This window comes from Electrophorus electricus, chromosome 1 (assembly GCF_041902795.1).
Source record: "Electrophorus electricus isolate QZ-2024a chromosome 1, ASM4190279v1, whole genome shotgun sequence".
In the NCBI taxonomy this organism is placed as follows: Eukaryota; Metazoa; Chordata; class Actinopteri; order Gymnotiformes; family Gymnotidae; genus Electrophorus; species Electrophorus electricus.
The window spans coordinates 13,130,485-13,156,086 of record NC_137497.1 but is presented as its reverse complement, the minus strand read 5'-3'; the positions used below and the strand labels follow the sequence as shown (position 1 = coordinate 13,156,086).

The 25,602-nt window shown below is 39.3% G+C and overlaps 1 protein-coding gene and 1 long non-coding RNA gene across 2 annotated transcripts in view; one reads left to right on the top strand and one right to left on the bottom strand.

Annotated features, from left to right (window-relative positions):
- Positions 1-25,602, bottom strand: part of LOC145657102 (STING ER exit protein-like) — a 220,255-nt gene that overhangs the window by 67,970 nt on the left and 126,683 nt on the right. The window lies entirely within an intron of this gene.
- Positions 4,573-8,300, top strand: LOC145657093 (uncharacterized). Its single transcript, XR_014122951.1, has 3 exons — positions 4,573-4,613; positions 7,134-7,196; positions 8,169-8,300. It is a non-coding gene; the product is annotated as an uncharacterized LOC145657093 (long non-coding RNA).

The window sequence follows — 25,602 nt, the reverse complement described above, 5'->3', positions numbered from 1 at the left end:
ACGTGAAAGTTAAGAGGTGCGCTGTGACTGCGCAGGATGCGAGCGCCCCTGTTCCTCTCCGAGCAGAGGATAGGCAGCCGTATCCACGCAGTCTAAGCCACGCCGACCCGAAATGGGAACCCGAGTTTGACTTCAGCTTTCTGTTCGAGTACAGCGGCCGAGGCGGAGACACGGACACGGAGAGACGTTTGGAGGCAGGTCGCCGATTGCGCGTAAGCTCAGGTTCAGCCGCCCAGTTCAGTAAGATGATCAAGTGTATCTATTAATATTTTATATTAACTGTTACCTTATAGAAAGCATCACCCTTGCCGTTCCTGGCAGCTTCACTAAATATTACATATTAATTTATTATCTATGCAGATGGATACTTTTTCCGTCCTATATTGCTGAGCCGTTATGTTCATAAATCACTTTCTGACAGCTAGCGCGCATATCTGGACGGTAATCAGAAGTACATCTATATAAAAAATCTTAAACTCACCGTTACAGATGTCGCCTTTCAACCTGAAACTTGATTCAAAATGTTTCAAAAATTAAACCCGCGTGTAACCTCTGCCTAAAGGCGCCCTAATGAAATCATTCAGAGGGAGCACATCTCAGAAATTTCGTGTTAGATCAATGCAAATTAGCGCGGTGCCTCCAGAAATGTGTCTAGTACTATGTTGATAGTAATAAATCCTTTTAAACCCTCTCATGATTAATGACCCGAATGAGTCACAGATTAGTAAATACAACAAATGACACTTAATTTTAAAAAAAAACAAAACAAAACGTATATCCCTGCACAAAAGAAAGCAATCGCGAAATAACAGAAGCAAATCACAAACAACGAAAACCGATTCAACATAAGTATGACCGATTAAAGCAGTCACCTATTAACGTCACCACAAGCGGCGGAAAAAACAACGTGAAAAAATACCAATATTAATATTTCTCTTACCCTCAGAGGCTTCAGTTGCAAATCAACCACATTGAATAATTACTGAAATTAGCAAATAAACGCTCAATAAAAATTGGTCAATACAGCAACTTAGTACGTGGATTTTCACAAACGTTTGTGTTAAAAGGCAAAATCAACATTTGCTGTGGTGCTTTCACTGACTCACAGTTTATGTAAGAAAGTGTATTGTTAGCCATATGCTATTTGGAAATGATTTCATAGACAGTATTTATATAAATGTTCTTAGATACAATATATAAAATTCATTTACACTCTGCTATTGTGAGGACACCAATGGACAAGATCTAAACAGTCAATCGAGTTTAGAGTTTAAAAACAAGTGTCATGTTTGTCATTTCAGTAATGGTTTGTTATGGTCGGTATAAGATATGTGCAGATTAAGATTAAGGTTAAATTTATCTCTTATGACACTAAGGGTCATAGAATATATTTAATTAGGCTAATATTTTTACAAATAATACTTACACTGACAACCCTCCCTGAGAGTGCACACTAGTCTGCTTTCCAGTCAGGAAGGTCTTTATAGGTTGGGGAGGGAGGACAGACAGCATTATACTTCCAGATCTGAAGATACTGTGACCTCATCTGTTATAAACACTCCTGTGGATGGACTGAAATACATTTTAGAGCTGCCATATTTTTCTGATAAATTGTAGCTATTGAAATAAGACAACCAATTCGATGACAATCATCATTCTTTTTAAATGGGCCACTACAAAATGCTCCCCATCAGAGAGAGCACAAGTATCAACCCTCTTGGTGGACTTAACCAGCACACCTTCCACTAATTTGTATGTCTCTGCTCTCTCAGCTGTATATGTAGCCACTCACCTCACCCTCACAGGCACTGGCCTGGAATATGGAGATGCCAGTTTGGAAAACATTCTAAGGGATCAAGAGAAACAAACCAAAATTAATACCAAAATTGATGCCTAAACATTTTTTAAATCAGCATTAATGTACATTACTCAGGACTATGTTAATAACATGTGTTTGAAAATGGACTTTGATAAAAGGAGCTTCTTTGCAGTTAACCAGATAACTCTGTATCCCCAGCTAGTGAAGCTTAAGTGCTATTTAATTGTTGTTTGAAATAACAATCAGTCATTTTCAGTAGCACAGGTCATTGTACCGCAAATGTTAACTTCAGATGAAGTGGAAAGGACTTCATTAACTTCATTCATTCATTCACCCACAACTGATAACCAAGATGTCTGAGAGAAAACTTGCACTGTGTCCGACACAGACAGGTTAACGAGCAGCTAGTTAGCTCGGTCTGTTGGTCTGGCCACTAACTTTGCCCATTAAATCTCACTTTTACAGTAAAGTCTGGACGTACCGAGATGGGGAATAAAAGCCATAGAAATAAATTGAGCGCAACAAATTGAAGGGAAAATGTAAAAAAGGGAGCCTGGCTTCACTTACCGAATGCTTTAAGTCAGAAGTGTGGCAGGATGCTGGGACAGCAACGGGAGAGCCAATAAAAATTGGAGAAGCACGTTGGAACAGACCAATGGTGCTCTGCGGCGTTTTGGAGAATATTGGAACAGGCCAATGAGAGGACGCAAGCTCTCTGGAACACACTGGAACAGAAAATCAGGGTCAGTGGAATGAGTCAACATATTGAGACGGACAGACCCACAAAAGATAAAGAAAATGAAAGCTAAACACGATAGAACCAATACACTGACAGAAACACAACTGGGAACAGGTTACAAGGCAACAACATGAAATGAAGAAGGACCTTAGTATAAATGGAGGCTTAGTACAATAAACACAGGCTGAGTGAACAATAACCAGCGACAAGACTGGAGAGACACTAGAAATATATACACAAGTTAACAAGGAATATACACACGAGTTAACAAGGAACATATACACGAGTTAACAAGGAACAACTAGAAACAGGAGAAAACAGGCAGAACAACCAGACAAGGGAGAGTAACAGAAAAATCAAAACAAAGAAGCTCATGGAAAGAAAACCAAGTTGGAAAGCCAAAACAGAGCTTGACAGGATTGCTAAAGTGACCGAGATGACAGGGAGGGGACAACCGTGACAATGCAGAGTAATAATAATAATAATAATTACTCAGATATGCAGGAATATACAGTGCAATAATAATTACTCAAACATGCAGGAACATAGAGAGTAAAAGTTACTCAGGCCTACAGGAACATATAATTATTCAGTCATATAGGAAGAGTGTTCCAAAGTAGGACACTGAAGGCACTGACGTTTATACCTAAAATGTTTGTTGAAAGACATTTACTCTACAACACAGTGCTCCAATATTCCATCATCATCACCATCATCATCATCAGTCTTTTCACCCTCGTTGAAGCACACTGGGATGTGACGCAGCTTACATATGTAGTACAGACCTCATCCTGTATCTCATCATCACTACATATGTAGTACAGACCTCATCCTGTATCTCATCATTACATATGTAGTACAGACCTCATCCTGTATCTCATCATTATATATGTAGTACAGACCTCATCCTGTATCTCATCATTACATATGTAGTACAGACCTCATCCTGTATCTCATCATTACGTATGTAGTACAGACCTCATCCTGTATCTCATCATTACATATGTAGTACAGACCTCATCCTGTATCTCATCATTACATATGTAGTACAGACCTCATCCTGTATCTCATCATCACTACATATGTAGTACAGACCTCATCCTGTATCTCATCATTACATATGTAGTACAGACCTCATCCTGTATCTCATCATTACATATGTAGTACAGACCTCATCCTGTATCTCATTACATATGTAGTACAGACCTCATCCTGTATCTCATCATTACGTATGTAGTACAGACCTCATCCTGTATCTCATCATTACGTATGTAGTACAGACCTCATCCTGTATCTCATCATTACGTATGTAGTACAGACCTCATCCTGTATCTCATCATCATTACGTATGTAGTACAGACCTCATCCTGTATCTCATCATCATTACATATGTAGTACAGACCTCATCCTGTATCTCATCATTACATATGTAGTACGTATTAATACTACTATATAGTAGTATTTATTTAGGTAGTTTGTTAGTTATCTATGTATTTATTTCCAGCTTTTAAAACTGTTCTGTTGCATCGAAAAGCATGACATTTGTTGTTTCAATAAAAGCAACTAATAAAACCAAATGGACTGTTGTGCATGTCATTAAAATCTCATTGCTGATTTGGGTACATACATCCAGGGTTTGGCAGAATACTTTGATGGTTGAATAATGTGATGTATTCTATTACAATACATAAAACAGTAATTTATTCAGAATACATTTAGAATGCACCCAGAACACATCTTACTAAGTCACATTTAAGAGCAAAAATATTTTATATATTTTAAATTGAAGTTCTAAATTGTGAACAGCTTATCATTAAACAAAACTGATAAAATGCCATCAATTTATGACTTTAGAAATTAAAGAATTATAATTATTATTATAATAGTGCTTTTATAAAATACTCTACCTTATTTGATGGTAAAAGTTAAAAGTGTTCAAGCTTCAAAACGCTTTTTCTATTTCCGGCTCTGTGGTCACTCTAGAATGAATCAAGCACGAGCACAAATCCATTGGTTTCATTTCTGAAGCGCGAGGTTCAAGTGTGACATTTAGCGGTGAGTTTAAAAGTGTTTGTATGTCGATGTACTTCTGATTACCGTCCAAATATGCGCGCTAGCTGTCAGAAAGTCTGATTTATGAACGCAACTAGCCAGCTACATAGATAATAAGTTAATATGTAATGTTTAGTGCAGCTGTTTTAAAGTTTGCATGTCTGCTAAGAACTCTGGTTGGTCTCGCGGACTGTTGAACGGGTTCATGTGTTCATTTAGGGACTTTAGCTCGTGCACTGAGCGATAGTAGCTGTGCGCTTTGTTCCCTCCGCGTGCTGTTCTGCCTTCTTATGCTGCAGTTCAGTAGATGGACTGTGTGTCTCCTGCGTGCAGTTACCTCAGTAAATGCGTTTGGTAGGAGGTCATGTCCATGTGGCGTACAAACCTTTATTGCTATTAAATAATAATATTCAAAATATTCTTAATAATAATAATAATAATAATAATAATAATAATATTGAAAAACACTGTCTCATTCTGTACTTAACCAGTGGGTATCACTACCTCTACTTTTTAAATCACATTTTTCTCCGGAACAATATTTCCGAGGTCGTTAGATAAACAGCCCAAGTACGAATGTTGCTACATAAACTCACCGGTCACTTTATTAAGAACACCGGCCTTGCACATACAGTAACTGTCTACTTTAGTACATACTGTAACGCTTGGAGTTAGTCCTGTTTAAATTATACTCCAACCCAGATGAGCAGATCTTTGGAACTGGTAGAGAGAAGCGTGTGAAGCACGTGGAGGAGATGCGGAGCAGAATCACTTAGTTTAGTAGTAAACTTGCTGGATTATTCACCACGTGACACAGGCTGGCTCCTGGAGTATTGTAGACAGCTCATACATGAGTTGTAAAAACATCCACAGCTCATAACGCGTTACAAAAGAAGTAAATAACGATAAATGAAGATCTGGGTCCAGCAACGTCCGTCACGCACAGTACAAAACCAACTCTTCCGCGTGGCCTACGTGCACACGCCTTTTACGTAAACGTAACTTAAGGGGACAGTCCGCAAATTACTGACCGTTACAATTCTCCTGTTTTATAGGTGCATTACAGACTAATTGATTCCGCATGTCGCCAGGAACATCTTATCAGCCCAAAGAAAAACTGTTTCAGGTTTATTTCCGTGTTTGCCACGTACATTTAAGACTGGTAACAGTGCATCCACAGGCGGAGAGTTTCAGGTGTTCTGGGTCATGAAGTCTTTCATGAGCTGGATCAGATGGGAAACTGTGCAGGGCGGTGGGTCCCCAGAACCGGATTAAGAACCTCATGTGTGTTAAGAATATTCAGACAGGATTCATTTGACATGGCCAGGTGCGGTAATGTAATCATTTCCCTCGTTCTTTAGTGATTTTACTCTCGCCATGTCAGTCATTTTACCTACTGCAGCGTCTGCAAAAATTCTTGCACCTTTTTCAAGTTTCATGTTTCAAGTTTCAAGTTTAATTTCCTGCTGTAAATGGCGGTTTTCTGTAATTTCGGGGGTTGTTAAGTTTTGGCGCTTTTTTCTCCAATCACGGAAGTTCTTAAGGAGGCAAATGACCTTTCAGAAGTTTTAAGTAAATTCCCCTACACGTATGTAATTCTGTGCAGATATGTGAAAAATATTTACTGGTTTCTTTCAACGAAAGCTACGTATCACACGTGGATGTTTTAGTGAGATGGTAACACGTAAATCCAGTAGCCACTGACATGTCTGTAATTTATGCTGAGGTTTCTGATCCTGTGTGTGAGTCTGTCATACACTCTAGAGGTCTTGTGGTAAAGTTGCTTTACATACATGACTGGAAAATGAGCCCCGTCTGATGAGTAGTTTAGTGTTGCCAGAAATATCAAACACAGCATGACTGCTGCAAATAAGGGAACTGAACAGTGACACAATGTACTGGCAGGCAGGACTGTGATGTTCTGGACCCTGGACTAACCCCCTCTGGTAAAGGAGGATTACTGTGCTGCTGAGGTGTAGTAGGGTTTAGTCCTGTTTCTACTGTGGGATAGATGGTGCTTTAGTCCTGTTTCTTTTATGGCAGGTGGTGTAATCAGGGTACTGTAAATAAGTGACTTTTTTCCTAATAGTGATCACTGTGAGATTTACTCAGCTGCTCCTACCTGTACAGTACTGACTGGGTTCTCCTGTCTCCTCTGTACAGTACTGACTGGGTCCTTCTGTCTCCTCTGTACAGTACTGACTGGGTCCTTCTGTCTCCTCTGTACAGTACTGACTGGGTTCTCCTGTCTCCTCTGTACAGTACTGACTGGGTCCTCCTGTCTCTTCTGTACAGTACTGACTGGGTTCTCCTGTCTCCTCTGTACAGTACTGACTGGGTTCCCCCTGCCTCCTCTGTACAGTACTGACTGGGTCCTTCTGTCTCCTCTGTACAGTACTGACTGGGTTCTTCTGCCTCCTCTGTACAGTACTGACTGGGTTCTCCTGTCTCCTCTGTACAGTACTGACTGGGTTCTCCTGTCTCCTCTGTACAGTACTGACTGGTTCTCTTTTGTCTCCTCAGTCATGCTATTCTGCAGCAGATGTCACTTTGTTTTGCTGTTACAGCTGCTGACAGTCATAGCAGGTAAATGGTCAAAACAGGTTCTCTTAGGTCATCAGAATTTCATCTTTGATTTTGGTGTGTTAACTGAACTATTGAACTTGCTTGACCTTTATGTATTATTTAATCATCTTTATATTACATAAAATTGATAGTCAGCTGGCTAAGGTAGCATGTACATAGACAGTAGTGTTTTATTAATAACACGGAGAACACGGAGAAGGGCCAGGCTGCTATAGGCCCACCCCCAGAGTCAAAATTATTTAATTCATGAATTTAATTGGACAGATTCCCTGTCATTTTGCTAATAGACTTGCATTTCAGAACCCTTTAATTAAAAGCTCACCAGAATGGTCATGTAGACACAGACATAGAAGGCACAGATGTCCCTGCAGCCGTACTAATGAGCAGTATCAGTCAGTTCTGCTCTTACATAGAAATGCATCTTTGAGTAACCAAGAATATTTAAGTAGCCTGAGTGAATGGGTTGATTATTTTTTGTTTTACTGCATTTATAGAGAGAGCACGATACCAGTTTTTCTCCATTGATCTGATACCGATGTCTTGCTTTTCAATGTCGCCTGATATCAATACCAATCTGATATTTTTTCATTAAAAGCAACTGTGGTGCAGCTGTGTAGGGAATTATTTAGTGTGGGATATATTATATATGTATAATTATATATAGATACATATGCCGTATCATGCATGGATATGACAGATAAAATAAATAACATTCTAAATAATAAATATTGTTTACAAGTTGATATTTATTGCCTTGATATGTAATATTGGGTCATTTTCCTCTAAATAAATGACAGTCTAATATTGGGTTTAATTTGTTTGATTAGTTTATTTTTATCTTTTAGAACCTGTTTGACAATCTGTTGAAGTTTTAGTTCAAATATTTGCAGAAATATAGAAACTGCTAAAGGGTTCACAAACTTTCAAGCACCACTGTAATGTTTTAAACTCTTTTCTTAATGTGTCTTTCAGGCTCTTTTCCTTCAGTAAAGGTGAATCTTCATGATGATGCTACTCTCCCCTGCACTCAGACGTGTTCTGGTCTGGTCACATGGACTTTATATCATAAACCACATGACATACTGGCTCAGTGTAACCAGATATCTTGCCATTCAGAGGAGGGATTTCACATGTCCCATGATCAGTACCTGAAGGGAGATCTCTCCCTCACCATCACTGATGCTGATTACACTAAGAGGTCCTTGTACACCTGCGCCTGTAAAGGTCAAGAGCTCTGTGATGTGAGTCTGCAGATAGAGGGTAAGTGTCCTCAATGGATTACCTAGTTATTGTTACTAAACCATTATTTATGTAGACAGAGAGAACTTTATTTATCTGGGGAAAATAAAGTAGAACATAGAATTGTAAACTTCAAATATCAGATATGTGGGGAAAAACAGAAGGAGCTTGTATGTAATGTTTAAATGTTTATATCAGATTTGCAGTTCTGAGGTTACATGGTCAAATCAGTTGTATATTACATTGAAGATTCTAATTGTTTTTTCCACAGCCTGTAATTCTTCAGTTCAGATTAAGCCTGGTGAACCTCTGGTGCTGGATTTGCTCATATCAGAGTCAGTTGAGGTGATTTATAACAGCACATGTGCAGCTTCTCCCTCTAGTGGACAGATCTGCACAGTGGCTGGACACTCACTGAAGTGTAAACCTGAATACGCTCAGAGAGTGTCGCTCATCTCTGCTGTGGAACTGCAAGGAACCACACCATCTGATAGTGGAGTTTACAGCATCAGAGACACTAAGAATGAAGAGATTATACAGACATACACAGTTACTGTGGAAGGTAAGTGTGGTTACTGTGATTTTAATGTTGCCTAGAATTACTATGTTGGGGAGGGGGTTGTGCGTAGTATCAGTAATTATGTTTACATGCACATCCGTGGTTCCGTATTAGTTAGACTATGAATGCTGGGATCATGTAAACAGCGTGAACTGAGTGTCATAGTTTGAGGTCTTAGTTGAGGTCCTGTTTATTAAGCATATCCCCAATAGAGCATGTGGACCCGGTTGATTTTCACTGGACTCTTTGTGGTGGATGCTCACATGGACACTCTTGGATCCAGCCACTGATGTTTTACGGCACTTGGTGTGATACCTGCTTACTCATACCAAAACAATCATGAGTTATTGAGTGATGAGTCAGAAAAATTGAAGTTTTGGTATTTGAAGGTGTTACAACCCTGTTTGCGTTATGGGTAGGGTTATTTGTGTTTGTTTACATTTATCTTACATCCTATGGCTCCTCCCCTTCATGATGCTCCTCCTCCACCTGATCAAGTCTTCTGTCCTGTGCTGGAATTGTCCTGGGCTGCTGCCTCATTCTACCGCACGCATAAGGGGAAGCCCGGGAAGAAGCAACAGGCTGCGATTCATATCCACTGCTGCTGTGGCTGCTTGTGTTTGTTCAGTGAGCGTTGTTTGCCGATTGTTGTGGTTTTGGGCCTCTGTTTGTTAAATCATTCTGACTTATCGCTTCCCCTTTTTCTGGACGTGTTCACTGTTGTAAATATTATTCTGTGTATAGTGTATTGTAGTAGTCCTGTGTGAATCGTAGTTGGGAAGTTTGACACCTTTTTTATTTGCTCAGTTCTTTACCTCTGTTTGTTTGTTTTTGGGAGTAGGGAGGGTTATTGTACTTAATTTTGTTTGTGTTCAGTTGGGAAAGTTGGTTGTTTTGGGCAGCAGGGCTTGGTGGTTGGCATGTTTGCATCCGAGTCCCTATCTGGGTAGAGTTTCCGTGTTCTCCCAGTGTCTGTGTAGGACCCCAGAGGGAACCTCCCAAAAACATGGAGGTTAGGATGACTGCATACTCTAAAACTGTCCTGTATCAATGTGAATTGTGCATGAATATAGATGTGTGTGTGTGTGTGTGTGTGTGTGTGTGTGTGTGTGTGTGTGTGTGTTCAGTGATGGTTGGTGCTCTGTGTGTGTGTGTGTGTGTGTGTGTGTGTGTGTGTGTGTGTGTGTGTGTGTGTGTGTCCAGTGATGGTTGGTGCTCTGTCCTGGTCTGAACCTCCTCCCCTTCCCCTACACCTGGTTCAGTCCCCCAGGAGTCTGTAGTTTCTGATAGAGAGAACGCTGTGTGTAAATTTGCTGCTGCTTCTCATCTGTCTGTGAGTGATTTGAGTGTAAAAGCTGATTTCTGCCTGTAAAGTGTCCTTGAATTTGAAAAAGGTGCTAAATAAATGTAACCAACTAATAATAATAATAATTTTTATTTCTAGTATGGCTTGCTTTTGTTTGGTTGTTTTTTTTTTTTTAGTTTGGCCTTGTCCTGGAGCTCAATCCCTCTACATACGACCCTCAATAAGTCAACAAATACTTCACCCTCAATAACACTGTTCACTGTAGTGATTATGCTGGGTGTTAATATGTAAATGTAGTCAGTGATGGTGCAGTAATTATGCTGTGTGTTAATATGTAAATGTAGTCAGTGATGGTGCAGTAATTATGCTGTGTGTTAATATGTAAATGTAGTCAGTGATGGTGCAGTAATTATGATGGGTGTTAATATGTAAATGTAGTCAGTGATGGTGCAGTAATTATGCTGGGTGTTAATATGTAAATGTAGTCAGTGATGGTGCAGTAATTATGCTGTGTGTTAATATGTAAATGTAGTCAGTGATGGTGCAGTAATTATGCTGTGTGTTAATATGTAAATGTAGTCAGTGATGGTGCAGTAATTATGCTGTGTGTTAATATGTAAATGTAGTCAGTGATGGTGCAGTAATTATGCTGTGTGTTAATATGTAAATGTAGTCAGTGATGGTGCAGTAATTATGCTGTGTGTTAATAAGTAAATGTAGTCAGTGATGGTGCAGTAATTATGCTGTGTGTTAATATGACAGACTGGAGCTTCAGCAGTGATCATAGTTATGACGGAGCACAGGTGGTGATCAGGGTGGTGGTGGTGGTGGTGGTTGTTGTTGTTGTTGTTGTTGTTGTTATGTACCCCCCCCCCCCCCTTTGTGTAGCTCATTCTCTCCACTGGTTCATTCACTTTGAACTCTCAGTATGTTTCTATTCTACATTTACAACAATATCTCTCTACAAGATCCAGATTTGTTTTAGTTTGATTTCTAAACAGTTCTCCATCACTGTACTAGTTACTTCCTGATTGAATTTGATTGGATACTGATATGGAGGTGGGAGGTGCTGAGCTCACCAGAGAACACACACAAATCTGTAGAAGTGGTTACTATAGTAACTGGTGAAACATTATGCATACCTACTTGTTAAGATCGTGATGCTGTTGAGATCTTTTTGTCAGGAACTGGAGCTGAACTGCCCCTGTCCCACAATCCCATCACAGTGACCACTCTGGTATATACACATATGATTATAACTCTGTACTGTTTAAAGAGTTGTTCATAATTTCTGACCATTTTTATGTCTGTCTGTTGCAGAAGTCCAGCCATGTCCAGATCAGAGCTCCACAGTGACGGTGTTGACGGTGCTCCTGACTCTGACGGGGGCGGGGCTTGTGGCAGCAGTGCTGGTGATTGTACAGCTGAGGAAAAAAATTCAGGAGCTCTAGAAAGGAAGTACAGTGAATGGAACAGTAACCATGACAACAGAGGAGTTAATATGAATGGACTAAACCACTCAGATGAAGAGCAGAGGTGATCTCCCAATAATAACCATGAGAGTCTGAGAGATGATAAATTATTTCGTTCTCTTTTACACACACACAAACGTATCTGCACTGCTTTTCTCTGTCCCATTCAGGGGTCAAAGATCAGTATATGTTCAGTCATGCATGATCAGAGTTTTATCACATTAGCTCTGCTGAAGCTCACCTGGTAGAGCAGGTACAGTAAGATTTGATCCTCAGAGAGCACACATGCTGTCATACTGATGAATATGTATCAGTCACTATAAGAGGATCTGCCCAGTACTGTAAATGTAATGTAAAGATGTTTATGTAAATATTACTGTGAGATCCTGTGATGTGATTTAATGCACGTTAAATACTTTTGTGTTAGCTCATGGAAAAAAACGGACATTTTGTCTGGAGCATCTTTGAATAGTTTAAATATTTTAGTTGCCATTTGTCAACATGTTTTAATTAAGAGTCCCCCTTATTGTTCAGGTTATAATTTCAAGAGTCTCCCTTATTGTTCAGGTTATAATTTCAATAGTCTCCCATGTGGTCTTGGTGATTATGGTCAGTTGTTGTGGTTGGTTTTCCCAATGCTGTAATGCTGCATTCATTTCAAAGCATTGTATTATGGAAACAGGCCTCATGTCATTTGGCCTGCTTCATGCCACTTGTGACAAATCATTAAACAAATTTACTTGTGTTATCTTTGTCCAATATTAAAACACAAAATGCAGTTTTTAAATGAAGGTTTTTATTATTAATGAGAAAATAAATAGGACCTGCGAGACAAAGTGAAGTAGACCAAAAGATCCTCAAAGCTAGACAGCATGCTGCGAGCCAAAGAAATTCAGAAACTCATCGTCTTACTTTCAGATATGTAATGAGCATTGATTTAGGAAGAAATTCACCAGGACACTTCACAACACAGTTAGTAATGCTATAAAATGTCATTTAAGATATAATTGGTTCAGTAATAGTACAGTTTTGAAGAGAACCACAACCGAGGCATACAAGGGCTAATCTTTTTGTATATCTGTAACGGCGTCAGTCGTACCCACTAGCCTTTCTCTGCCCAAACGTAGATCACTGTCGCCTGATTACTGATTAATTACACCAGTCTCTCATTTTAGTTTCTTTTATAACCTCCCTTTTCCCATAGTATCCTCGCGAAGTATTTTATTCTCATGCATACCGAGCGTTTCTTGTTTCTGTTGCTTTCCCCCTAAACACCACCTCACTCTTAGCCCCTTACACAACCTCGGATTCTACCTTCTGGTTTGGACTTGGACTGCCCTCGACTCTCCCCTTCACCATTCCCCTCCTGTTTACGACTACCCTTCTATTTTGCCTCACAAGTCCTTCCTGCCTGTACTGAAAATAAACTCTTGCATTTGGATCCACACTTACTTGTGTCCTGACGATTCCTTACAACATCCTTGTATGATGCACTTACATACGCGTGACCCACCTTGCTCAGACCACGTGAGGCTGTTGTGCATGTAGATATCAGGAGCACACGCAGTGAACTTATTCCAAGGCTGTACTTCACAAAAGGAGCAGACCGTGGTGCACTTACAGGTGTGGGGCTGCACCCAAAACGTTCTCGCCCCAGTTCTGAGAATCCTGATCTGTGCAGCCAGTGAGGATTTATTAGGACACCTTCACTTTTTTCTCTCTTTGCATTCAAATGTATAATTATTCCATTTTTGGTGTATACAATGAGTCCCTTTTCTATCTAATTTAATCTTATTTATTCAAAAGAGGCACTTTTCTCTCTCCAAACAGAAAATGTCTCCTGATAACTTAGGTTTATTTTAGGTTCGGTTTTAAAATTAGGTTTATTTTAGTCCGTGATAATCAAAACCAGACCATATGGAGCTGTCTTCAATCGTATTAGCTTTTCAAAGCTTCAAATGTGAAGTTTTATATTCATTTTTGTAGACATTTTTTAATTCCAGTTGCCTAACTCTTTCTGGCATCATCCACTGGTTCACTGTATCACTGTATGTGATAGTGTCTCTTCTGCCAGCTTGCCTGAACGTTGGCATATTTTGACAGTTTTCAGTCTGTTCTACAATGCTTTCCTTTGTACAGTTATCCATGCTTGGTTAAATATGTGGATTCAGAGCTGGAATAAATACTAACATACCCATTAAAGATGTTCCTACATGCTGCAGTATGTTTTTCCATTTTTTATTTTTGTTTATTTTTTTGGACAGCTAATAAGTTAAAAACAATTTGCAGACACTTCAATACTGAACAAAGCAGAATATCCCGATACATTTTAGACAGTTTACATCAGTGTCCAGGAGACATTCCAAGAACATCTTAACCTTTACAGCATTTGGCAGGTGCTCTTATTCAAAGCCAATCACATTTTAAAGCAAATTCTAGCTGGTTATTCATTAATAGGTCTTTGTCATTGCTGTACATCAAAAAAGCTGTAATACCAATAATATACAAGAAATACTTCTAAAAGAGCAAGAATTTGCCTCTCCAAAGCAAGACATGCCTCTTTCGTCCGCATCAAAATTTTTGTCTTAAAAAAGACAAAAATTGCTTGTCTTAAAAGTCAAATCCTAAAACCTTGGCAGGTTAAACAACCAGAAGTTTTGATGCAGCTTGTTCCTCACTGCACTAGTGCTCTGCATATGTAAAAATGAAGACCCAGAACATGCAAAGATGTCATCAAAATATAGAATAGTTGCTTTAAGGAATCTAAAATCTACGATTGTCAATATTTGTTTATCACAGCTGCTAGCTAGTGTAACTAGTTAAGAGTGCATTACGACCAATATCTAGTTAAGGTTAGCTACTTTGAGTGGTTACCTACTTAACCTAGCTATCTACTTTACTTGGCTATTTTATTCTGACATGTTCCAATCAAAATGAAATGAATAATCTCTTCTGAATCAATTTTTGATGATTCAGGGTTGGCTAACCTAGCAAATTTAGCCACCTGGTCAAAGTGTAAAAGCCATGATTATTAAGGTTGTCTGCCAGATTTAATTTAAAAAAAGAAAGAAACAAGTTCACATGAAATGGGCCTTTATGAAGACATTGCTTTAGCCAGCAATGCTGACTTTTGTATCATAGCAAGCTTTAGCTAGCTAACCTAGCTAGTTAGATACTCGATAGAAATCTGATCATTTCCAATGTACCATTACAGGAGGAGAAAAAACACCAAAATAATCTAGGGTGAAGTTTAAGGTAGCATGTTAACTAATCATCGGCATGTGAGTGACTATAACAGCTGATACCTGCCTGTAAAGTGTCCTTGAGTCTGAGAAAGGTGCTATATACATGTTAATAATAATAATAATAATATTAGCTAGCAAGATGAAACAAAAAGCATCAGAGAGATGAGGAAGAAAATGTTACTTGCAGGTTTGTCACCATGGGGAGATTTACAAGTGGGTTCTTACAACGCGCCACATAAAAAAGTGAATGGAGCCCGAATGATGTGATATTGTTAAGGGACTGAGGGGGCAAAACGTTCCATTATTATTACAAATACAAGACATTTAATACACGTTCACAGTAATCATGGTTTATACATTGACAAAATGCATCAAAAACAAATAAGATGAACAGTTCCATAGCTGGATACACCTAATATATTAACAGAACACTGGAGCTTTATGGCAAAACAACCTCTGTGCTTGAGAGGAAATAAGATATTTTAACTTACACTAATTATCAATCACAAGGTCCAGGAATACACAGTCCAGTAGTAAATTTTAGTAATGCTAAAACGAGACAGCCGTGTATATGTTGTCACACCTGGTGTTTGTGACGTCACTGAAGCAGATATATAAAAAGGCTCATCTGGCGTCATGGTTACCATTTGGACAAAGTGCGCAAACTGGACAAACCAAAATACAAACTACAAGTATATTCAACAATTGTTATTTCACATTTTCCTGTGTATAACTTGGATTATTGTCAGTTATACATTTCTCCGATATCAAAGATAGGCCTAAATATTCTCTCTAATGCAAACCGGGAAACGTCTATATGAAAAGAGTGCATAAAGGAAATAATTTCTTTCTATGTTTCGCTTTGATTGCGACTTTAATGTCTTTATATTAAAAGCTTAATTTTGCTTTGAAAAGTGCTTGGTTTTGGATTCATTTCAGATGTCCCTTAAATTCGCGTTCTTTTCGTCATCGATGGCACGCGCCTTCACTGAAATCAGCGCTTGGTCTAAAAGGAAGAAGGTCCACAAAATGTTTTATGCCCGTTTGTAAACTTGTCGGCGTCGAAATGTATCAGCACTGTAGTGGAAAATATATTTGTAATACAACTTTTCTATTTTGATTAAAAAAAAATTCGTTTCACGAAATATCAGTTGCGCTGCGTTCTGACATTGTGTGAAATTATAAAAGTTTTCAGATAGAATCTGAAAACGTTCATGATTATAGTCATTAGAAACACGATGACTAATACATGCATGTTACTTAAATTATTTAATAAATGAAGGAAAGATTGCTTGTAGATGAAACATTAACATTTTCACTTTCAAAAAGTGGTGGGCATAAAAACAGCCATTTAGGAATGTTACAATCTGATTTTCAGCCGTAGTGACATGTAGCATCCCCATCATGATTTACGCACATGCTCGTGAACAAATTAAAATTGTTATTTGTGTGTTGATCAGTTTAAGAGACTATTGAATAGATTAAGAAAAGTGTGACGGCCCGAATCCTGCAGGGCAAGGAGCAGGACACACAGACCTCTCTCGTCCCAGACAGACATTTATTAAACACGAAAGATTAGTAATCAACGTTAACTGCACTCATATGTAACGAACCATTGCAGCAGAACACAGGGAGAGGCAGACACACACACAACGAGTACAACCAGTAAACAATGAACGCTAACACTAACATTAACGTAAATGAAACACACGAAACACACACACACACATAAACGAAGAACCGGGTGCAGGTGTGTGCTAACAAGGGGGGCGTGGTTACAAACAAGACGCACGTCACACCGAACAGTCAACAGGGAACTCCCACTGCACGTGGCGGGGCGTACCACGATCAGTGGGAACGGGAGCTTACCGTGACAAACGTTTGCTGAAGAGTAGTTGGATATCAACTAAGGGGTTTTTGTAAAATAATGTACAAATAAAATAAAATACAAATAATATACACAAATTTTGCGTTATGTAAGATGATTAATCAGAAACATTCTTTAGTAGAAACATTTAGACTATATATATATATATATATATATATATATATATATTAGTTAATATGCAGTAGGAGCTGTAGGAAGCTCTTTTAAATTTATAGGAATTTTAATTATATTTTTAATTAATTGTGTCGAGATTAGTTTAAATACATTAAATTAAATTGTTCAGATTCAGAGACGATGAAGGGGATATTAAAGAAAGTATACATACAAATTATTTAATATTTGTTTTATTTATGTGTTGTTTAGCCTAGATAAGGAGAATGCTGTATAGTTTAATCTCAGAGAATGTGTATTAATATACATTGTGGGATATCAATTGATAAACTTCAAATAATATATTACCAAAATGCCGCCAGTGTGACTCCAAGGTCGAAGCTACCCGGCACCACCAGCATGACCTGAGCTGCCACACACCGCTGCTCATCAGGAGGGCGAGCTTACATAAGGTAGAGAGCAGAGCTGCGTGCCCAGCTCCGCCTGCCCCCTCCCTGGTGCTGCAGTGCAACCGTGTGCCCTGGGTGTGCAAGACTGAGGAAAAAACAAAGAGGCAGGACAAGTGCCAGGCTGGCCAGGCTGCCTCTAATCCCCCTGGAGCCTAAGACACATCTGTTGTGAAGGTTTATTTCTCTCTGTTGTTAACAAGGTGGGACAACAGACAGGTGAGCATAGGGGACCTTGGATCAATGGGTTAAATAAATTACTTCTGACGTTTACTTCACCCTAGAATACTAGAGAATTGAGTTAATTTTCTATTAGGTTCGTTTCATCAGATAAACTAGAAAATGTATTAAACGATGGCACCTCTAAGGATATTTGAGAATGGAGTCTGTAACGAAAACCGCAGCAAGAGAAACGAGAATGTACTAAAGAGATTCCATATAAAACTCCTAAATTAACCTTATATTTCATAAGTAGTGAAGAAACAGTCATTTTAGGCAATAGTCCTGTTCAGATTTGTTTTATTTGTCTGTTGTGTCTCAGCACCTGCACATGTGAAATGAATGGACTTCACCTGCTCTGCAGATGACCAGGGTCAGTTGCCCTACAGCCTCTGTAAGCAATAGAAACCTTCAGGGCCATGTTTGCAAACTTGTTCTCCAACCTGATATTGTCGGACATCCAGTATTCCTGACACTTGTGCATATTACTTCCTGAGAAAAATCTTTAATTAAATGTAGTTTTAAATGTATGCAGAGATGTTGGTCTGTGATATTTCCATTTCAATCCCCTTGAGTGTGTCTCCGTTTCCTGTAGGATGACTAAAGAGAGAACCTCCAGTGCAAATGTAAAAATGGGGGTACGTTTGTTGTCTTTCTTCACAACTGCTTCCTCTCCAACATACACATACTTGTGTTCTTTTCTTTCTACTAGACAAATACAACACACATTACATTTACTTTGACTTAAAGCACAAAGTTCCACTTCTGACTCTTGGTCTTTCCTGATTCAGAAAACACCAGTTCTCTTCTGCTGGTAATCATGGAAAGAAACTCATTACATATCTAAACGTTTTATGTTTTACACAGTCACAAATGACCCCAAACATAAGTAACCAAAGCTGATTTTAAATTCCTTTTATTGTAAAGATTTTTAAAATAATACTAAAAAAGAAATTCCCACTAATATCCTGCAATTATGCCAACTGCAGAGTCGTTAAGCACAGTGCTGCTCACCTCCTCCTTAAGTTAGTAATAGGACTGTGATGAGGTCATCGGGATACAGGACTGTGATGGTGTGATAGGGATACAGGACTGTGATGATGTGATGGGGATACAGGACAGTGATGAGATGATGGGGAGGCAGGACTATGATGATGTGATGGGGATACAGGACTGTGATGAGGTGATGGGGATACAGGACAGGGATACAGGACAGTGATGAGGTGATGGGTAGGCAGGACTATGATGATGTGATGGGGATACAGGACAGTGATGAGGTGATGGGGAGGCAGGACTGTGATGAGGTGATGGGGAGGCAGGACTGTGATGAGGTGATGGGGAGGCAGGACTGTGATGATGTGATGGGGAGGCAGGACTGTGATGAGGTGATGGGGAGGCAGGACTGTGATGATGTGATGGGGAGGCAGGACTGTGATGAGGTGATGGGGAGGCAGGACTGTGATGATGTGATGGGGATACAGGTCAGTGATGAGGTGATGGGGAGGCAGGACTGCGAAGCTTTAGGCTGCTTGACAACTCATTTAATATGAATAGCCGCTTAAACACTTTACCTGCACTCTTTACATGTAAAATAGGGTGACATATTGTCGCCCTTTTCTCTCTCTCTCTCTCCTGTGTTTTTTCCTCTTTTCATTTTTGGTAACCAGATTTTTCTTTTTAATTTGACATGATGCTTCATTTCCAACATGCAGTGCACTTATTGCAGTTACAGTTTGCATCTTTTTGAGGGCTGAATCGGATCTTAGGAAGTGTGAAAAACAGAAGTAGGCAGTGCCCAATACAGAGCTAACACACTGAGAGGACTTCAGGGAGGGTTTTGTTCATATAGAAACTTTAACCAAAGAATGTGCAGAAGGTTTTGATTGGATTTTGTTTATTATTATATTATTATTATTATATATTATTTTTATTTAGGTTTTGTCTGGCTCCCAAATGGTGTAACTCACTTCCACTGGCTGTCTAGACAGCAAAGTCCCTTGCAATCTTCAAATGCTGACTGAAGACTCACCTATTTGTGAAATATTTAGAATGACCATTGATCCTGTTTGTTATTGCATTTATTGTTGCCTTGTTTTTTGCACTCATGCACCCTGTTTTTTGCACCATGTATTTCTACAGTATTCTACTTCATTGGTATGTTGGACTCTATACTGTACTGGCTAGGATGTGTTCTATGAGGAAATGACAAAGCACCTTTGTAAATCTGTGCCTGGCTCCAGCTCTGGATTTTTTCCTTTTTCTAATAGGGCTGACAGGGCATGTCAAGGTCTTCTCCCATGGACCCTGCAATCAAGGCATCCGCAGGGGGTGGCTGGCATACGGCTGTTTTTCCCTCCACTGGCAGGGGAATGTCCTCCAGAAGCTGATCTGCCTCTTGTGTGACCAAGAACACTGGCAAGTCTTCAAACAGGCAGACTAACCGGCTATTTCCAGCTATTTCCCCAGCCAGTGGAGTCCCTCCTGAGCAGCTGGTCGACCATGTTCTTTTCTCATGCTGTTTTCCTCACACACCTGTTCACTAATGTCGGAGAGGCACATCCAATATTGCACTCCTATGAATGGTCCTTACTGCGTCCACATTGGGTCTGCCATTCTGTGACATGATGAGCATCAGGGGAAAAGGACAGGATGCAGGCACAAGTCTCAGAACAGAAATACGCTGAATTAAAACAAAAGTAAGGCAAATGTCATTTCAGTAATTTCTGCAGACATGGTAGAGCAGGCATTGCATACACAATGACTGGCAACTTGACCGGCAACACAGTGCTGATGTTCCTTCTGCCTCTTTCTTTTAGCTGTGCTGCCGGAGTCCATCATTGCACTTTATAGCTCCCGAATTTACACACCCTTGTACCTGCCTAATATTCTAGTCTCTCTGCTTTTGTTTTGCTCCATTCTATAGCTGGTATCCATAGCAAGTCTTGGTGATTTCACTAAGGAGGTTCAGGCCAATGCAGAACTGAAGCAGGGACAGGGTATATCCTTGGTAAATCCCACACTTGATGGTGACTCATGATATTGGTCTGAAGTTAGCCTCTAGGTTTGTCTTCTACAGCCCCATTTAATTCTTGATGAAAGCTGTTGGAGTCCTGTTGATGTGATATAACCTCATTTAAGGATCCACTGAATCATAGGTTTTCTTTCACCAGCAGCTGGTGCTTGGCTCCTCTAGTGTTCTTGCTAATAACATTTTTGGCCACGCTCATGTATTGGGCCATGTGCCTACTTAGCTGCAATGATGCCTGACAGGAGCTTCCATGTTGTACAGTGGAAGGATCAGGACTCTCCTGCCTCCAATTAGCCATTTAGGGTGGGTCCCATCCATTAGCAGCTGGTTCATTTTTGCTGTGATGCACTCATGGAGAGCAGCCGGCTTCTTCAGAGAGTAGGCTTGGACCATGTTAGGGCCTGGAGCTGTACAGTTCTTAATGCTTGTGACTCTTTCTTGGATGTCTGCTAACATGATGGTTACTGGATCCTGTTCATCTCTCAGGTTCTGTATACACTGGGTATTGTTGTTGCGATGCCTCCTTCTCCCATATGTCTGTCCAGTAATGTTCAGTCTCGAGCTTTGGTGGGTCTGTTCTTATGCAGATTCCCTGCCACTGAGAGTACACAGTGGACGGCTAATGGGAGAACATCCTGTTTATTCTCCTGGCTTCGACTTCTCGTGTATTATTACTACATCTCTTGTAGTAATAATTCTGATGCTCTCATCTTTACTCTTATAAATCCCACACTACCCTGAAAGGTATGACAGGTGTGTAGCTTTTGTATGACTTTTGATCTGGGACCTGCATGTTCTACCGAAAATACATATCTTCCTCTTTTTGAAGGAAAGCTACACTGTTCTCAAGTCAGCAGTTACAGGATATTTCAAGTAGTTCTGCATGTTGTGTATGACTGTACTTGTACAGTCTGGCTGCATTCCTGTAATGTTTGTCCGAGTGCCACAGGGCGTGGAGCAGTACACACACTCTCTTGACGTGAAACATTTAATGACACAGTAGCAGTGAACATACACACACTTAACACTAACGATAAAGATTGTAACATAAACACAGGCTAGACAAACATGGACACTAACATATGCTCTGACTATGACAAACAAACAATGACCAACACTAAGGCACGCACTAACGGGTGTTTAAATAGACAAACAAACACTCAACTTTAAACTCCGTGCAGGTGTGTGCCATTACAGGGTTGTGGCTTTAAACAGGAGTGAACCACCTCCTGCACGGCAGGCCGTACCATATGACTGCGGGGGGAGTGTCCCGTAACAATTCTTTAACGCATTCTTACCTGTGAGCCACTCTGGGCCCATTCCTGTTATTCAATACTGGGAGAATCACATGATAAACTGAACAGGACAAAGAGATCGGTATGAGAGAGACTGAGAGAGATTATCATTTAATTAGACACATAAATCTAATTCAGAGGAAAATGAGTGAGTATATAAATATCTACTGTAGATTCAGAATGATCAGAATTTGAACTGAAATTCCAGTAGATGGTGTTAGTGGAGACAGACAGCAATAATAGAGGTCCTTAGTCCTTCTGCTGTACTTTAACTTTTTATCTTGTTAACCAGCTCATTTTATTTCTAATTCAGCCATGTTATTTTGCTTTGCTTACGTTATGTGAATTGTTTGGTGACTATAACACTTATCTACTGTGGACATGAACTTCTATTTTTGCAGCAAAATCATTTATTCCTCTTTGGGAACATGCCACATTTGAGTTTGGCCCCCACTTTTATTTGATTTTTCCGCATTTTACTGAAACTCAAATATATTGAGTTTTACTGAAACTCAAAGAGTTCCTGGGCTGTGATGCCATTTTCACAGGCATGAATTCGCTAGGGTCTTTTTCACTGATACATTGTTCATTTTAAGTTGTTAAAGGAGAGCATGAGTTCCAGACCCTGAGACATGTGTCAGTTCTTCTCACTGGCACTACTGTTCTGTTTATGGTTACAGACTGGCAACATTCAGCAATAAAATATGAAGATACATTTTGTGACTATAATTTCAATAGTCTCCCATGTGGTCTTGGTGATTATGGTCAGTTGTTGTGGTTGGTTTTCCCAATGCTGTAATGCTGCATTCATTTCAAAGCATTGTATTATGGAAACAGGCCTCATGTCATTTGGCCTGCTTCATGCCACTTGTGACAAATCATTAAACAAATTTACTTGTGTTATCTTTGTCCAATATTTAAAACACAAAATGCAGTTTTTAAATGAAGGTTTTTATTATTAATGAGAAAATAAATAGGACCTGCGAGACAAAGTGAAGTAGACCAAAAGATCCTCAAAGCTAGACAGCATGCTGCGAGCCAAAGAAATTCAGAAACTCATCGTCTTACTTTCAGATATGTAATGAGCATTGATTTAGGAAGAAATTCACCAGGACACTTCACAACACAGTTAGTAATGCTATAAAATGTCATTTAAGATATAATTGGTTCAGTAATAGTACAGTTTTGAAGAGAACCACAACCGAGGCATACAAGGGCTAATCTTTTTGTATATCTGTAACGGCGTCAGTCGTACCCACAAGCCTTTCTCTGCCCAAACGTAGATCACTGTCGCCTGATTACTGATTAATTACACCAGTCTCTCATTTTAGTTTCTTTTATAACCTCCCTTTTCCCATAGTATCCTCGCGAAGTATTTTATTCTCATGCATACCGAGCGTTTCTTGTTTCTGTTGCTTTCCCCCTAAACACCACCTCACTCTTAGCCCCTTACACAACCTCGGTTTCTACCTTCTGGTTTGGACTTGGACTGCCCTCGACTCTCCCCTTCACCATTCCCCTCCTGTTTACGACTACCCTTCTATTTTGCCTCACAAGTCCTTCCTGCCTGTACTGAAAATAAACTCTTGCATTTGGATCCACACTTACCTGTGTCCTGACGATTCCTTACAACATCCTTGTATGATGCACTTACATACGCGTGACCCACCTTGCTCAGACCACGTGAGGCTGTTGTGCATGTAGATATCAGGAGCACACGCAGTGAACTTATTCCAAGGCTGTACTTCACAAAAGGAGCAGACCGTGGTGCACTTACAGGTGTGGGGCTGCACCCAAAACGTTCTCGCCCCAGTTCTGAGAATCCTGATCTGTGCAGCCAGTGAGGATTTATTAGGACACCTTCACTTTTTTCTCTCTTTGCATTCAAATGTATAATTATTCCATTTTTGGTGTATACAGTGAGTCCCTTTTCTATCTAATTTAATCTTATTTATTCAAAAGAGGCACTTTTTTCTCTCCAAACAGAAAATGTCTCCTGATAACTTAGGTTTATTTTAGGTTCGGTTTTAAAATTAGGTTTATTTTAGTCCGTGATAATCAAAACCGTACCATATGGAGCTGTCTTCAATCGTATTAGCTTTTCAAAGCTTCAAATATGAAGTTTTACATTCATTTTTGTAGACATTTTTTAATTCCAGTTGCCTAACTCTTTCTGGCATCATCCACTGGTTCACTGCATCACTGTATGTGACAGTTTCACTTCCGCCAGCTTGCCTGAAAGTTGGCATATTTTGACAGTTTTCAGTCTGTTCTGCAATGCTTTCCTTTATACAGTTATCCATGCTTGGTTAAATATGTGGATTCAGAGCTGGAATAAATACTAACATACCCATTAAAGATGTTCCTACATGCTGCAGTATGTTTTTCCATTTTTTATTTTTGTTTATTTTTTTGGACAGCTAATAAGTTAAAAACAATTTGCAGACACTTCAATACTGAACAAAGCAGAATATCCTGATACATTTTTAGACAGTTTACATCAGTGTCCAGGATACAATCCAAGAACATCTTAACCTTTACAGCATTTGGCAGGTGCTCTTATTCAAAGCCAATCACATTTTAAAGCAAATTCTAGCTGGGTATTCATTAATAGGTCTTTGTCATTGCTGTACATCAAAAAAGCTGTAATACCAATAATATACAAGAAATACTTCTAAAAGAGCAAGAATTTGCCTCTCCAAAGCAAGACATGCCTCTTTCGTCTGCATCAAAATTTTTGCTTGTCTTAAAAGTCAAATCCTAAAACCTTGGCAGGTTAAACAACCAGAAGTTTTGATGCACCTTGTTCCTCACTGCGCTAGTGCTCTGCATATGTAAAAATGAAGACCCAGAACATACAAAGATGTCAAATATAGAATAGTTGCTTTAAAGAATCTAAAATCTATTAAATCTATGATTGTCAATATTTGTTTATCACAGCTGCTAGCTAGTGTAACTAGTTAAGAGTGCATTATGACCAATATTTAGCTAAGGTTAGCTACTTTGAGTGGGTTTACCTACCTAACCTAGCTATCTATTCTACTTGGCTATTTTTTTCTGACATGTTCCAATCAAAATGAAATGACTAATCTCTTCTGATTGTTTTCCGAATCAATTCTTGATGATTCAGGGTAGCTAGCTTACCTAGTAAATTTAGCCACCTGGTCAAAGTGTAAAAGCCATGATTATTAAGGTTGTCTGCCAGATTTAATTAAAAAAAAGAAAGAAACAAGTTCACATGAAATGGGCCTTTATGAAGACATTGCTTTAGCCAGCGATGCTGACTTTTGTATCATAGCAAGCTTTAGCTAGCTAACCTAGCTAGTTAGATACTCGATAGAAATCTGATCATTTCCAATGTACCATTACGGGAGGAGAAAAAACACCAAAATAATCTAGGGTGAAGTTTAAGGTAGCATGTTAACTAATCATTGGCATGTGAGTGACTATAACAGCTGATACCTGCCTGTAAAGCGTCCTTGAGTCTGAGACAGGTGCTATATAGATGTTAATAATAATAATAATAATAATAATAATAATAATAATAATAATAATAATAATAATAATATTAGCTAGCAAGATGAAACAAAAAGCATCA